Below are 17,281 nucleotides of genomic sequence, written 5' to 3'. Positions count from 1 at the left end.
AAAAATTAGGGATAACAGGAACATATCTCAACATTGTAAATGCTATCTATGCTAAGCCCCATGCCAAAATCACTCTAAATGGAGAAAAATTGGAATCATTCCCTCTAAAAACTGGAATGAGACAGGGATGCCCTCTTTCATCACTTCTATTTAATATAGTTCTTGAACCCTAGCCAGAGCAATCAGACAGATAAAAAAAATTAAAGGGATAGGTAAAGAAAAACTCAAATTATCACTGTTTGCCAATGACTTGATTCTATACGTAGAGGATCCAAAAATTGAAAGTTTTGCTAGTTGCCGTTAATGGTGTAAGTTCGTTGATTCAGAGTCCAATTAGCAATTGTATTAGTCTGTTTAGACTACCATAACACAATATAACAGGCAGATGTCTTAACACAGAAATTTATTTTCTCACAATTATAGAGGTTCAAACGTGTTGGTGTCTGGGAAAAGCTCTTCTCTTGAGCTATAAATAGTCACCTTCTTACTGTGTGCTCATTTGACCTCTTCTGTGAGAGAGCCACTTCTCTCTTGCTCTCATATTGCCACAATCCTATTAGATTAGGACCCCACCCTTATGACCTCATTTAATCATAATTACATCTCTAAATACAGTCACATTGGGGTGAGAATTTCAATGTATTAATGTTAGGAGGACAAAATTCAGTTCATTGTAGCCATTTAACTCATTTTAATATAGTTTAATTCAATTATAATTTATGTACATAAACATGACTTTGGGCAATATCAGATATTCACGACATTCTGAAGCATAAGCAATGAATTAAATAATTATGATTACTATACTTCTTGTGTTAAATTGCTTTTTAAACTGGTAATTCATTTATAGAGTATATGGTAATATTTGATAGCTAGCATAAAGAACTGACCATCGATTCCATTTCTTATGAATTCTGAAAAAAATATGATTCATCATATTCTCAGTTTTAGAATTGATTTAACCTGGATGATATTTGAATGTCCTTCAATGCAAGCATTCAAGCTAAAACGTTTCTAATGTGCAGAATAGCAAACAAATAAGAAGTTACTTTATTTAACCACACACAGGCCATAACTAATAAGCTAATTAAGCATGGATAATTGGCATAATATTTTGAAATCATTCTCATAATATGGTTTTTATTCCTTGTCCTTATAAATCACAGTCCCCAGCACTCTATACCACCATTGCAACCATAGTAACAAGGAGAATGCAAATGTGTTTTAGGAGGCAATATTCTGTATCCCAAGAGCTGCCACATAGAGTTATACAGTTGTATACTGCATGAGGTTGCCAGTTTAGCAAGACTTCATTCACATTATACACATCATAGATTACTTATTTATTTCAATAAAAATTTTCCAGCAGATGGCAGTAAAATGTTTTCTTCTAAGAAATTCAGTATAAAACAACAATTTTCCAATAGATGGAAATAATTTTTTGAGGAAGAATCATCTTTATCTACTTTGTGAAAAGATAATGCATAGGCTAACTCCTGCTCAACACACCTCATGAGAGAATTATAAGGATTAAAGGGTTTGGAATGGTTCTAGGCTCATAGAAAGCTTGAATAAATGTTAGATAGCAACACTACCACAAAAACATTTATATTACTGCCACCATTATCACCACCTCCACAGGATAAGCATAGAGTCCTTACACATTCAAGTCATTTGGGAGAAGAGAGGTGATATGGAATTGATCCTTACCTAGAGACTGATTCTTTCATAAGATATTATTTAAAACCAGTTGCAGACTTTAAGTAGAATGAATATTCAAGGTGAAAGAGATTATTTAGTTTAGTTTTCCTCCAAAAATAGTGGGGAGTGAGGATCAAAGACTCTTAAGAGAGATTATATCAGTTCTAAAACCTTTTCCCTTCCCACTTCTGAGATGTCATGTCAGTTCAAGTCCTCTGAGAAGAAGATTCCATGTCAGGATTCAAGTAAAGGAGATTTATTGAGTGTTAATACTTGTAAGGGAAAAAGGGTGGAGATGTTGGGGTAGGCAGGGAAAGCCTTCAGACTGTGATGTGGGTCTGATACCTGTGGAAGGAGAAACAAAAGGAAAAAAGTTATTATAGGAATGACTAGGGATTATAGCTCACTTCCGAAAAAGCGTTGGCCAAGCCAACTAAGCAAAGGTTGCCCCCTGGAGAAGTCTCCCAATAGCTCTGCTTAAGTATTTTTCCTGTTTTCAGTTATTGGTTTGGAGCAGTCCAGAGAAAGTGTGTTCTATTACTAAACTTGGTGGCAGATCCAAAATTGCAGAAGCTAGGGCTGTCAACCATCTATATTCTTTACAGCAGGTTCACTTGAAGGGACATGTGAGTGAGACACCCACATTGCCAGTGTAGCTGTAAGTAAATTTTCTGATACTGCTTCATGTGTTTAAGGGCATAATGACCACACGCATAGACCTTTAGGAATACTTAACAATGTAAAACAAGCATTCATAGAAATAAGGGGAGAAATGCCTCTATAATAATAGTATTATTACTCCACCTCAGTAATGGGTACTGTTAAACCAGACAAAAGATCAATAAAAAAATAGAGGATTTAATACTAAACGAACCTAACAGTTATATAGTGATCCTTTTATCCATCAACAACAGAGTACACATTTTTCTTAAGTGCACATGGAACATTCTCTAGGACAGATCATATTTGGGGCACAGAATAAATCCTAATGAGTTGTAAATTATTGAAATCAGGTGTGTGTGTGTGTGTGTGTGTGTGTATGTGTGTGTGATCACAATGGAATGAAAGTAGAAATAAATGGCAGAAACACTGGAAAATCCACAAATATGTGGAAATCAAATAACACACTCTCAAGCAACTAAAGTCAAAGAACAAATCAAAATAGAAATAAAAAATATTTTGAGATAAAGATTAAAACACACATACCAAAACATGTGGGGTATAGCAGTACTAAGAGCAAAAATTGTATCTACAACTGCTTACTTAAAAAAAAGAAAAAGAAAAAGAAAGATCTCAAATCATCAACTTAGCTTTTTACCTTGTGGAATTATAAGAAGGAAAAACTAAATGTAAAGCCACCAGAAAGAAGAATATAAAGGCTAGGGCAGAGATAAACAAAATAGAAGAAAAACAATAGAGAAAATAAATGAAACCAAGAGTTGGATCTTGACTTAAAGATCTCCAAAACTAAACTCATTTGAGAAAAAGACTACATTACTATTGATTTTATAGAAATACAAAGGCATATAAGAGAATGTTAAGAACAATTATACACCAGTTAACAAAATAACCTTGATGAAATAGAGAAATTCTGACAAACACGTAAATTATCATGAGTAAGTCATGAAGTGGAAAATCTGAGTAGACTTAGTAAAAGAGATTGAATCAGTCAGTTATATAAACAACAACAATGAAAGCCCAGGACCTGATTGATGGCTTTACTAGTGAATTCTACCAAATATTTAAAGAAGAAAAATTGTCCTCAAACTCTTTCAAAAAATTGAGGAGAATGGAACATTTTCAGGACTAGCACCATAATCAAACTACCGACCAATATTCCTGATGAATGTCCATATGAAAATCCTCAACAAAATGCAAACCTACAGAATTGAATAGCATGTTAAAGGGATTATACATTAAAAACAAGTTGTACTTATCCCTGGAATGTAAGAATGCTTCAATATATGAAATTACTCACTGTAATCCAGCATGTGAGGAGGTTGAAGGGAAACGGCTCACCCAAGTGATCATCTCAAGCGATAAAGAAAAAGCACCTGACAAAATTCAACCCTCTTTCATTACAAAAATGCTCACCAAACTATGACTAAAAGGAAACTACCTCAACTTAATAATGGCCATATATTAAAACACTCACAGCCATCATCATGTTCACTGGTAAAAGACTGACAACTTTGCCTTCAAGATAAGAAACAATTCTGGATGCTAATTCTATCTTACACAGTAAGGGAAGCCTTAGCTAGAGAATTAGGTAAGAAAAAGAAATAAAAGGCATCTGAATTGTAAGGAAAGAAGTAAGATTACCTCTGTTTACAGACAACACAATCTCATATGCAGAAAATACTAAAGATTACACCCCCCCACACACACACTTACACACACACACACACACACCTGTTAAACTAATAAGTGACTTCAGGAAAGTTACAGGATACAAAATCAACACTAAGAAAGTCAGTTGCATTTCTCCAAACTATAAGAACATAGTGCAAAATGACATTTCAGTCAATGGAGAACCACATGTATGACAATGGATATAATGCAGCTGGAAAATTCCTGTCACCTAGTGATGTCTCCTAAATGTTGTATTGTCACATCACCGCATTCCTCACATGTTTGTGATGGTGTTGATGTAATGAACACTCCTTCCTGTCAATTGTATAAAAGTACAATAGAGCACATAATTATACAGTACATAATACTTGCTAATAATGATGAAGAACAGTTAATGGTTTGTGTATCTACTGTACTATTATATTGCTTATCATTATATGTGTGTGTATATATATATTATATTAAAGTTTATATATATATATATATATATATATATATATATATATATATATATATAAACTTTAAAGTACCTTAGGCAGTTCCTCAGAAGGCACTGAAGAAGAAGGCCTTGTTATCTGAAGAGGTGATGACTCTGTGCATGGTATGACCTCTGAAGACCTTCCAGTGAGCTGTATCATGAGGTGGAATAGAGTGATATTGATAATCCTGACCCTGTGTTGGTCTAGGCTGAATGTGTATGCTTGTGTCTGTTTTTTAACAAAAATAGTTTAAAATATTAAATTTTAAAAATAAGTTTATAGAGTAAGAATGTAAAGAAGGAAAATTATTCCTGAGCAGTTATGTGGCATATAACATTTTAAGCTAACTGCTATTATTAAGAGTCAAAACCCAGAAAGTTTTAAAAGTTTATAAAGTAAAAAGTTATAGTAAGCTAAGATTAACTTAATACTAAAGAAAGGAACTTTTCTAAAACTTTAGTGTAGCCTAAGTGCACAGTATGTACAAAGTCTACAGCAATACAGAGTAACGCCCTATATTCGCTCGCCAATCAGTGACTCACACAGAAATATTTCCAGTCCTGCAAGTTTCATTCACAGTAAGTGGCCAAATAGGTGTACTATTTTAAATCTATTATGCTGCATTTTTACTGTGCTTTTCTATGTTGACACATGTTTAGATATTCAAATGCTTACCATTGTGTTACATTTTCCTTAAGTTTTCAGTACAGTAACATCCTGCACAGAGTTGTAGCCTGTGAGCCATGGGCTATACCATATGGCCCATATGTGTAGTAGGCTACATTATTTACATTTGTGTAAATGCACTCTATATTGCTTGCAAAACAAAATCAACTAATGATGCATTTCTTAGAATATGTTGCAACATTAAGTAACACAAGACTGTTGACAAAATGTCAACCCCCATTTTGTCAGTCCCTTAAATTTTGAGAAAACCTGTTAGACATTATTTGCTTCAATCTATGACATGTTCAGACATTAGCGATTTATTTAGATATTTTTATTTATATATTTTTTATTCTGCCAATCTTTAACATTACTAAAAGGAATAAGTCCCCAAGTTTCTTTTCTGGTTTTCAGTAATTTTTTTTTTTGATGGAAAGAAAGTGGAAAAATATTGAGAAACAGGCACATACACACACTAAAAATAACATCAACACCTCTTTTGAAGAAAGAATTCATAAACACTAATGACATTTTAAATAGTATGTACAAGAACAATGAGAGTACTGAGTTCACTGAACACATTAGAGTCAAAATTAAAGTCAGTCCTGTGTCTCTATACCACATATCATCTCCTAGAAAGTTAAGAAATGTGTTGCAGAGGGATGTAGTTTGTTAGAAGAGAGTTACACTCTCAGTATGACTCAGAGCATACTGAATAGGATCCTGTCTTTGTGAATCAACTTGATTAAAAATGATAAGGTTGGGGCTGGGGTTGTAGCTCACTGGTAGAACACTTGACTAGCATGTGTGAGGTACTGGGTTCAATTCTTGGCACCACATATAAACAAACATACAAATGAGTAATTAAAAAAATTAAAAATGATAAGGTTGAAAGAGCTTGGTATATCTACCAATGCCCAAGATCACATAAAACACAAGTGGAAGCATTATTAAGTACATATTTCTATCATACTGTAAATTCCATTTTCTGTTTATCTGCCCAGTAAGTCTGCTTACTTCTAGCGAATTTTGACCACACCATATCCGTCCAATCTCCTCTTACGCTCCAGCCATACTCTCCTTTCTCCCATGCTCCAATTCTAGTTCTTCTAGTTATTGGCAAAATGAGGAAAGAGCTGGTGTTCCTTAGCTATTTTCAATCAAGGGATAAAACTGGATTGAGAAAGAATGGCTAGGAATGTGTAGACACAGAAATGGCAGAAATGGAATCTAGTGGGACTAGATGTTTTATTGATGTGTAAAGCTAGTGCCAACATGAGTACTCCATTGAATTTGTGAAATACATCACCTGGTTTTGGTGACTATTTACTTATTTATTTATTTTCACATAAATATTCCTTTGCTATGCTCTGAATTAAATCACTATGGGCCAAAGCATCCTGGAGTTCTTATGTAACTTGGTGAGGTGTGTAAGGTTCTTAATATAGTCTACTGTAATGTAGAGGTCCTGATAAACAGTATAAGAGGAAAAAATATTAAAAACATATGCCAAATGCACTTTGTATCCCTAGGGTACTCAGGCTAAATGACTCGGTGACCTTTACTATGAAAAGACCAAGATACAATTTTGGGGTACTTTTGGTAACCTTATATACTGCACTCACTGCATAAATACCCAGAGAGTGATTATCTAGTATCCAGCTAACTGCCATAAAACAAAGATGATTTACATTTCTATCACAATATTCTATGGTTGTGCTTTTATTTCAAAGAATCATTGATTTGATTTTGAAGTTTTCTTAAGTTGTAAGTTAGAAAATCATGTTCCTCAGAAATCTAGAATTATATACCCTGTGAGAAAAATCTAGAAATATGAGTCTTATGAGTTTTCTGGGAAGAGTAGAAAAGTATACAAAACACCAATTTTGGGGAAGAAATGGAAGGCATGTAAAGAAGAGAAGGCAGTAGAGCAGAGACCCAAGTGTGAAGGAAGGATGTTAAGGATGGGAGGAGTGGAGGGAAGAAAAGTAAGGAGAGAGCAAGACAGATTCAGAAAAACACTAGAGACAGCAGAGATCAAACATCAGAAAGAGAGAGTGTGGCACCTTGGAAAGATTAAGAAACTTCTGAAAGAGTGGTAGCTATCAAAGTTAAGTAGAACTTATGCAATGCTATTATTGTATAATTTCCTTCTTCTTTTTTTTAAAGTTTTTTTCCAAGATATTGATTCACTAGGATTTCTGCAAAACAACAACATAAATTAAGATTTTGAATGATCATTTCCTTGTTTTATAGAGTTCAGTTTATGCTTGAGTGCTATTACTCACCTAAATATGCTGACTTTTTTCTAATAAAGTCCTCCTCTTTCAGCAAATAGCCAAATTTAAAGAATTCCACAGTCCCTTTTTTTCTTGAATTTCTAATAAAAAATTAATACACATATTGTCATAATTATATAAACCAACAAACAAGCAAGATTTACAGAGCAAGTTGTTTCACACATGAACCATCTATGAGAGATATAAAAATGTTAAAATAAGAGTGAGGGTAATGGTCTTAGAACCAAGAGACTGGGGTCTCAGATGCAGCTCTGCCTCAAATTAGTCCTGTGAACTTGATCACTCCCTTTAAACTCTCTGGTCTTCTGTTTTCTTATCTTTTATATGAGAAATTTTATCTAGACGACCTTTTAAATCTCTTCCAACTCTAAACCTTTATGTGTTTTCTAAGAGTTGATCACTTGGAAAATCAGGAGTCAAAGGGCACAACACTGACATACCCAGTAAGAAATGATGTTTATGGTTGGCTGTGAATTTGATACTCTGCTGTAAAGGGGGTTAATACCCTGCAATACCACCTCTTTAATGAATTAGTTATAGAAGAAGTGTGAATTATCACTATCTCCTGATATATATAGTACAAGCTATTTTCTGAAAGTTTCCCAAAATGTTTGAGTTCGTGGAGGCTTAGAATTTGATGGAAGGCTTAGAATTTGATGGAAGGAGAGGAGACCTTTTCATATTTTTTTTCAAATTATGCTTTTTATTTTGAGAAATTATAATTCACATACAGTAGTAAGAAATAATATAGAGATATCCTGTGTACCCTGTGTAATCAGAATTATGACATTGATAGACTTGAGATATGAGCACTGCCATCATCACAAGTGCCCCTGCTATAAGCATTTCATAATAAGACATCCACATTTCCTTCCCACTCCCTCCTCCCTTTTAATTCCTGACAACTAATCTCTTCTACATTTCTATATTTTCCATTTCAAGAATCTTATATAAACAGAATTGTATTGTATTTAATGTGCTGTGGTTGAGTTTCATCATTCAGCACAGTTTTCTGGAGTTTCATCCAGGTTGTTCCATGTATCAATAGTTGATCCTGTTTTACTAATGAGTGTTCCCCATGGTATGCATATGTCACTGCTTGTTTAATAATTGACCCCCAAATCATCATCTCTTGGCTATAATGAATAAAACTGCTATAAATCTTTGTATATAGGTTTTTATGTGAGCACAGGCTTTCATTTCCCTGGGAGTAATGCCCAACCGTGCAATGACTGAACTGCACAGTAGTAGCATTTGCTTGTTTTATTTGTAAGAAAACTACCAAACTTTTTTCCACAGCAGATGTACCATATGACATTCATACCAGTAATGCATGGTTGACCAGTTTCTCCACAACCTCAAGAACAATTTTTGTTGTCACTATTTTTGTAGGTTTCATTTTTTAAGATTTTTTATATTTACATAAAAACTGAGCAGATAATGCAGAGAGCTCCCATATATTTGTGCACATACTTTCCCTAGTATTAACATTTTGCATTATATACTGCTCAGTTACGTAAATAAGTCAGCATCGGTGCATTGTTATTAACGAAAGCTCTTATTTATTCAGATTTCCTTAGTTTTCACCTAATGACCTTTTCTCTATTCCAGAATGCCATCAGAGATACCACCTTATATTTAATTGCCATGTTTATTTAGGCTCCTCTTGGCTGTGACAGTTTTCAGATTTCTATCTCGAGAACCTGGTGTTATAATTTTTCCAGTTCAAGTTAAGGGCAGAAACTTTCCTTTACATCCTGTTATCCTTCCTCACTTATAATATAATTGCATTAAACATTTCTTCTGCATACTTAGAATCACATTAGACAGTGTCGTAATTTTTTTCCCTTTAACTTTCAAGCCATTAAGAGGAGAAAAGATGATCATCCTCAAGAGGAGAAGGAAAATCTACTTAATCCACTAATGTTTTAACATATACTTCTTGGTGCTCCAATATTTCTTCTTTTTTGTTTCCTTTCTGGTAAAGAGCTTCCTTTACTTATTCTTTCAGAGTGATTCTGCTAATGATAAAGTCTCTTAGTTTTCTTCATCTGACATATCTTGATTTCCCCTTCATTCCTGAATAAAAACGATTTGGGCTAGATATAGATTTAAAACTCACAATTCTTTCCTTTCGGTCATAAGAAATACTGCTCCACTTTTCCTGACCTCCCTAGTTCCTGCTGAGAAATCCCCTGTCGTACAAATTGTTTTCTATTCTACGTAAAGTGCTCTTTCATTGCGTCCAAATGTTTTTCTTTTACCTTAGTCTTCAGAAGTTTGACGATGATATGTCTTGGTGTGAAGTTGTTTTTTTTTTTTTTTTTGAGGGGGGGTATTATCATTTTGGGGATTTGCTTAGATTTTTAAATACTTAAGTTTATTTTTTTTGGCAAAATTTGATAGATTTTTAACTATTATTCATCATTGAATATTTTTCCTACCCTGCTCTCTCTCCTTTCCTTCTGGACATTTGATAACTTAGGTCCCTAGAGATCTATCCTTTTAAAGTCTACTTTCTTCTTGTTATCCAGATGGACTGACTTCTGTCTTCAACTTTACTGGTTCTCTCCTCTTTCCTCTCTCTTCTACTGCTCAACCCACTCATTCAGTTTTTAAAATTTCAGTTCTGAATCTTTCAATTCCAAGTCTCCATTGAGTCATTCCTTATGTCTTCCATTTGCTGAGACTTTTTATTTTTCCATTTATTTCAAGCATGCTTAACACTGTTTATTGAAATTTTTATAATGAATAAAAGTCTGAAGTCTTTGTCAGATGATTCTAACATATCTGTCATCATCTTACATTGGCATCTGTTGATTGCAATTTTTTATTTACATTTGAGATTTTTCTGGTTTTTGACATGACGAGAGATTTTGATGTTGACTGGACGTTTCTTTTTAAATTTTTATTTGTTCTCTTTAGTTATACATCACAGTAGAATATATTTTGTCATATTTATACAAGAAGGGGATACATATTTTTATAGTCAGAATCCCAGTCTTATGGACATACACTATGTTGAGATTCACTGTTGTGTACTCATATAAGTACACAGGAAAGGTATGTCATATTCATTTCTTTTTATGTTAAATAACTTCTGGTCTTATTTAAACTTTCTATTTTAGCCCAGGGATCACTGAAACAGTCATAGGGGTGCAATACCAGCAATCATGGTCCTGGATCATCTGATTATTTGTACTACCAAAATCCTTCACCCACATAACTGGGAGGAAAACTTCTGTCAGGTTCATTTTATCATCCTGGGTGCTGACCCCAGCCAAGATGAAAGTACCAAGACTGCAGTGAAGGTAGAGTATGTGTTTGCTACCATATCCTTAGGCACTGTCTTCTTCCAGAGCTCCTGGAGACTCACACAGAAGAAAAATTGAAGAGAGCCCTGGGGCATGAGAGATAGGCTCACCATGGTAAATCAGTTTCCAGTGATACCAAAAATGAAGGAGTATAGTGTAGCCTACCTCTATGCCCGTTCAAGTTAAGGGCAGAAATTTTCCTTTACATCCCGTTATCCTTCCTCATTTGTAATATAATTGCATTGAATATTTATTTTGCTTACTTAGAATCACATTAGACAGTGTTGTACTTTTTTTTCCCTTTAACTTTCAAACCATTAAGAGGAGAAAAGATGATCATTCTCAAGAGGAGAAGGAAAATCTACTCAATCCACTAATGTTTTAACATATACTTCCTGGTGCTCCAATATTTCTACTTTTTTGTTTCTTGCAGACATACCTTTCCTATGTACTTATATGAATACCTGCAGTCCACACAGTGCCAGGACTTTGTACTTTTGGGAAAGTGTATCTTGGAAAAGACACCATGCACAGATTCCAGGTGTACTCAGCAGCTTCCACTGATACCACATTCATGTGGGAGGACAAAAGGTGGCCTTTGTGACTTTAATGACAATAGAAGTTCTGATTCTCTATTAGACCTCCTCTGCCATCACCCCTAAGGGAATGGGAAGGAGAATCTCTTTAGTCAGATGAATGTGGAAGTCCAGGCTCCCTATATGCCTGGTGGGCATGAAAGTCCCAGCCCTCATCTTGATCTCCTTCAACACTACCAGAAGTGGGGTTGGGGCACCCCACTTTGATTTGGCAAGGGTAGAAATTTAGGCTGACCACTGAAACTTTGCTGGCATGGAGGGGGTTTAGCCTCCAGTTTTTTTTTTTTTTTTCTATGATTATGGTCTGGACTAAAGTATCTATTGTCTGAGAGTTTTCTGTGTTGCTACATTTCCCCTTTTTTGGTTCTGTGATAAAAAAGAGCCGACTTTGTTGCTGTTGTTGTTTTGTGTATTCATCTGTGTTTGTGGATTTCCAGCATTTTGTTATTTTATCTCCTCTTAAAATCTCATGTCTTGTGAGTTCACCACAATTCTTTGTGCTTGGGCATCAGGACCACTCTATGCATCAGAGTCAGCAAAAATTGGTGAAGAGACAAGCTGCTCATCTGTACTTCCTCTGCCCTCAGGCAAGCTCCATCGTCCCTTTGGCCCTCACTTACAAAACACAAGTTCAAAGATGAAATCATTGAGATTTTTAAGAAATTGAGAACTAACCCAAGCAGTTTTGAGCCCAGAGCCCTGGGCAAATGCATAGATCATACATCATGAATAGATCAAAAACAATATTTTTACTGCTTGAGGTATAAATTTTCTTAGTCTCTTTGCTTTGCCCACCTAAATGTTTTCTAGACACTTTGAAAACTACCATTTCCTATCACCCACAGGATTTATACTTGAGCTCCATTTTGCCTAAGTAAATTTTGCTTAACTCTTTAGAAATAGGCAGAGGCAGTTTCAATCTACTACAATCTCTAATTCCAATTATGGTGTGTAGTTGTCTTTATGTTATTCCTAACCCACCACATATATCAACCTCTACTGTTTGTGTGAGTGCAATTGTATTTTTTTCTCCTGTTTAAAACTTTATGCTCAAATTATGGCATATGTGAAAAGCAGGCTTTCTGTCTGCTGGCAAAATAACGTGCGTGTACATCATGGGTTTATGACTATGCTCCAACTTAAATGGCTCCTGTTCTTTGGTTTGTGTCTGCAACCCAATATGCTTATGGTTTGGTGCTAATGTAGTTTATAGCAGTGTTTTTTCCCCCAAAATGCATATATATTTATTTATTTACATACATATACATATATTGCTTTTCAATGCACACACATATATACATAGAAATGTGTATTGGCTTAAAGGTTTAGATGACTTCTTAATGTGGGATTTAGGTCATGGCCAAATGTATAATAGTCTAATTTTCTGTAAGCACAAATTAATTTCACCTTGAAAATAAGTTTAACTAACTGTATTATTATAATATCTTACAAAATGAGTACATGCCATGTCAAGGGGACACTGGCTAAAGGAATGACCTTTAGGCCATGATGTTCATAGAGATATTCCCTGTTGCCACATGTTTGATTGTGGATTAAACATACATTGACGAGAAGGAGGTGGGGACCAGTAGGGAGAGAAAAGGCACAGGTGTAGGATAAGAAATGAGTGTGCAGATCAGTCAAATGGAAGAATACGAGCTATATGAATCAGAGAACAACTGGATTTCAACTGAACAAACAAAGTCATTTTTTGCTAGAGGGTATGGAATGCTTGGATTCTGAATTTTGTAGAATTTTATTAGAAAGTAACTAGACATTATTGGGTAGAACAGTGATGATATGAAAATGGGGTTTGAAGATGAACATCTTAGTAATAATCTATATCTTGGATTGGAGAGGAGAAAAAGCTAAGTTTTAAGATATCATCTAGGACTCTGCTACCCATTATGTTAGCTATGTATCACACAAAGCTTTTGAGAACTTGAAATGTGTCTAATTTTATGAAGGACCAGCTACATGGGTGGCTGAGACAGAAGGCTCACAATTTTGAGGTCAACCTGGGCAACTTAGTGTGAGCTCTTGTCTAAAAATAAAATTGAATTTAAAAAAGAAAAGAAGATATAGCTCCTTGGCAAAGCACTTGTCTAGCCTGTGTATAGGCCCTGGGTTCAATCTCCAGGACTGCAAAATATTGTATTTTTCATTAAAAACAAATGTATTTTTTTGGTAAGGTTACACTTTAATCATTGAAAATTTATTATCTGAGTTAGAGTGTACAACAGGTATAAAATACTCCCTGAATTTCAAAGATTTAGTATAATTTAAAATGCAATTTATTTCATTAATAATTTCTATATTCATTGTTGAAATACTATTATTTTATATATAGAATAAATAAAACTATTATTAAAATTAATTTTATCTGTTTTTTTAATGTAGCCACTAGAAAACTTAAAATTACAGGGGATTGGGTGGGTATATAGCTCAGTGTAGTACATGTACTCAACATGCCCTAGGTTCAATGCACAGTTTCACACACACACACACACACACACAATTAAAATTATGTAGGTGGCTTGCTTTGTATTTCTACTGAACAACATTGAGACACTGATCTACATGGTTATTACCTGACATTTGGAGACTTGGCTATTGAGACAATGCAACTATTTTCATATTCAGAAAACATTTATAAAATGGAGATAATAACCCTACTTTTTAGATTTTTTTAATCCATATCAACACTTACATGGATTAACTACAAACCATTTTAAGATTTCCAAATAAAAGTAAATGACCCAACTCTTTAAACCATTAAAATTTTTCTGAAATAGTTTATTGTTGACTAAAAGTAAGAAGTCCAGTGAAAATTAAGTTATAGAAACGGAAATGCAGATTAGCCAAATTCTAGAGAAATTCGAGTCTATGTTATTTGGTAAATAACATAATATGATGATCAAATTTGATACTTTACCCAAAACTTAAATTATGGCTAGGTCCGAAGAAAAGCATTATTCACAGCATGGTTGTCAAAAACAGATATTGGAGCCAGCCTCTAGTGCTTAAATTCTGAATCTCTCACCAGTTATGTGATTCTAGGCAGATTTCTTAAATTCTATGTGCTTCATTTTCCTTCTTTAAGTTTAAAATTGGATGATAATAACAGATATACCTTACAGTTATGAGTGCCTATATGACTCCTTCATAGAAAGCCTTGAGAAAAGTACTAGACACACAGTAATACTTAATAGTGACTTTTAATTTATACTATTCATGGAAATATTATATACTTGAAATAAGTATCCAACTATGGTTTGATTTGCTTTGTTTTTATTTTTAATTTGAGTACTGGGGATCGAAATCAGGGGCACTCAACCACTGAGCCACATCCCCAGCCCTATTTTGTATTTTATTTAGAGACAGGGTCTCTTGCTTAGCGCCTCACCATTGCACTATTGATTATGAGCTTACAATCCTCCTTCCTCAGCCTCCCAAGCCACTGGGATTAAAGGAATGTGCCACCATACCCAGCTCCAACTATGTTGGAATATTAGAATAAATATTTCAGGCTAGGGGATTCTAAGTGACCTTTTAAAATATTTGTATATTGCCATTCAACCATTTTTTAATCTATTTTAAGGTGTAATAAATATATATTTGTAAGTCACATCTCAAGAAGTCAAACTAGATGGGCTTAGAGACTGACTAGGCCTGAAACTGAAGGCAAATTACTTACCCACAACAAAGTCTCTGCTTTCTTGTCTGAAATGAGGGTAAATGAACATCCACTTTAGCGGAGGTGTCCCTTAAGAGATGATGTATGGAAAGAATCAAGCACAGTGCCTGAAATAACTTTATGATTATTATTGTTTTCTCTAGCAGAAACCTTGTGATCCTGTAAATGTAGCATGTTTTGTTTTAACCTCATTATAAGAACACATATTTGAATCATGACCATAAAATTTAAAAAACATACTATTTGATTTTTCTTTCAATTTCTTTTATCCTTTAAGGCTGAATTCAATATCAATTACTAATACCAAGAGCCTTTTGACTTTCCCCACTGACTTATAAAACTGCTGATTCCTTATGGAAAATAAACACCTGCTAGTTCCATTTTTTAGCTCAAGACCCCTATTGTAGACCTTTGTCTGTTACAAACACCCTGGGATTTATGCATCATTATTATTTTTTTCTCCGAATATGGTGCCTGCTGCTGAACTTCTTATGACTTGAGGCAAAAGAATTTAATTGAAATAATTGTTAGTTTAAAAAAAACTGTTCTAAGAATGCTGCTTCTTTATATAGCAGTACATATTTTCTTTCTAATCAAAGGTCAACATTCTAAGAAGAAGAGCTTTGTTAGTTCACCACTGGAATGAACAATCACTTTTCTGTATGTCAATGAGAGATATTTTATAAGAAAATTTAGCTCATTGATTAAATTTATAGACTTGTCTTATCCTGTTATAGCATAAGATTCTGAAGGACATTCTTGGGGAATCCAGTGCAACTTCTCTCACTAGAATCCTCAGATGCTGACCAACAAACATATCAGATCTTGGCCTAAAGGCCAGGAAGCAATGACAATACAAATGTAAGAAGCTTGAAGCATTCTTGGAGTGCATTCTTGGTAGAAAACCTTCTAGAACTTCTATAGAAAGAAGCCCTTCCCTTACATAGGGACACATTGTATCTTCTGTATTAAGTGATCTTTCCTGAATATGACCTAAATGGTGCCACAAAACTGTAATATTTATTTCTCTCTCTGTCCTCTTCAGTGCTTGCTTTATAGATCTGCATATTTGTCATGTATTCCTGCCTGAGGATTAGGACAGTCTTTGGGGACAGAGAACATACGTTGCATGTTATGTGTTATGGTTTGAGGCTTAACTCAGAAGGGCTGCTTAATTTATGTGCTTCTGCATTTGAAACAGATAAATTATCATCCATCAAGCTGGAGTTAGCTTGAGAATTTTCTGTTGCAAGATTAAGGAAAGGGGGAGGGGGGTCTTCAATCATGATGTATTTACATCCTATTAGGGTTTAGAAGGCAATAAAGGTTTCCAAGAGAAGGAGGAAAAGTAAGAACCAGAGTCAGAAATCAGAAAATTTTGCAGGATTAGAGAAAACCATAGATCTAATTATTGGTCAAAAGATAAAAGCATAAGAGTATATATGAATGAAAAAAATTGCATCAGATGAAAAGCAGCATGTTTCTTCGTGTTTAAATAAAACTTGAATCTGTAATATCTGGCTGTTAATTTGAATATTAATAGTATATTTGTATTAATGTTCTTAGTAGTGGCTGGCACATAAAAGATGCTCTGTCAGTCATAGATATTTTTATTATCATAATCATCATCATTTTTATTTGAATTGAGAAAACTGTCCCAAATAGTATTTGCCAAATATGAAAATTCAACACTGGTTTCTTGTATCATTTTTCAATCTTAAATGGGTATTTGGTGCATGCTCTTCAACCTTAATGCCATTATAGTTCATCTCATAGGTTCCTTCATCTTTATTTTTATCGCAGAGGGATGCAGGCTCTCCTGCCTACTCATGATGAGTTCAGTGATTTAGAAATTGAGCCCCATAGCTACATTACCTATTCAGTTGCTGAACTGTGACACACTGTTTCATTAGTCATACCAGGTTGTTTTGGAAATATGTCCCATCAACCTATAAATTATGGAGCTGCTGTTATAAATTCATAACACTACTATATGGGAAGTTTTAGATTAAGTTCATATTCTTTTTGCCTGAATTAAAATATGAATGAGCTACTTTGCATCCCAGACTTTGGTTCACTGAAAGTCTGAAGTGGGAGGATGATGTTAGGGGAAAAAAAAAATGAGAACACAGTATTATTTGAAGTCCATATCCAAGCTGTCATTTTGACAGATGCA

The sequence above is a fragment of the Marmota flaviventris genome, chromosome 6 (genome assembly GCF_047511675.1).
Source record: "Marmota flaviventris isolate mMarFla1 chromosome 6, mMarFla1.hap1, whole genome shotgun sequence".
NCBI lineage: Eukaryota > Metazoa > Chordata > Mammalia > Rodentia > Sciuridae > Marmota > Marmota flaviventris.
Note: the sequence above shows the minus strand (reverse complement) of the source record.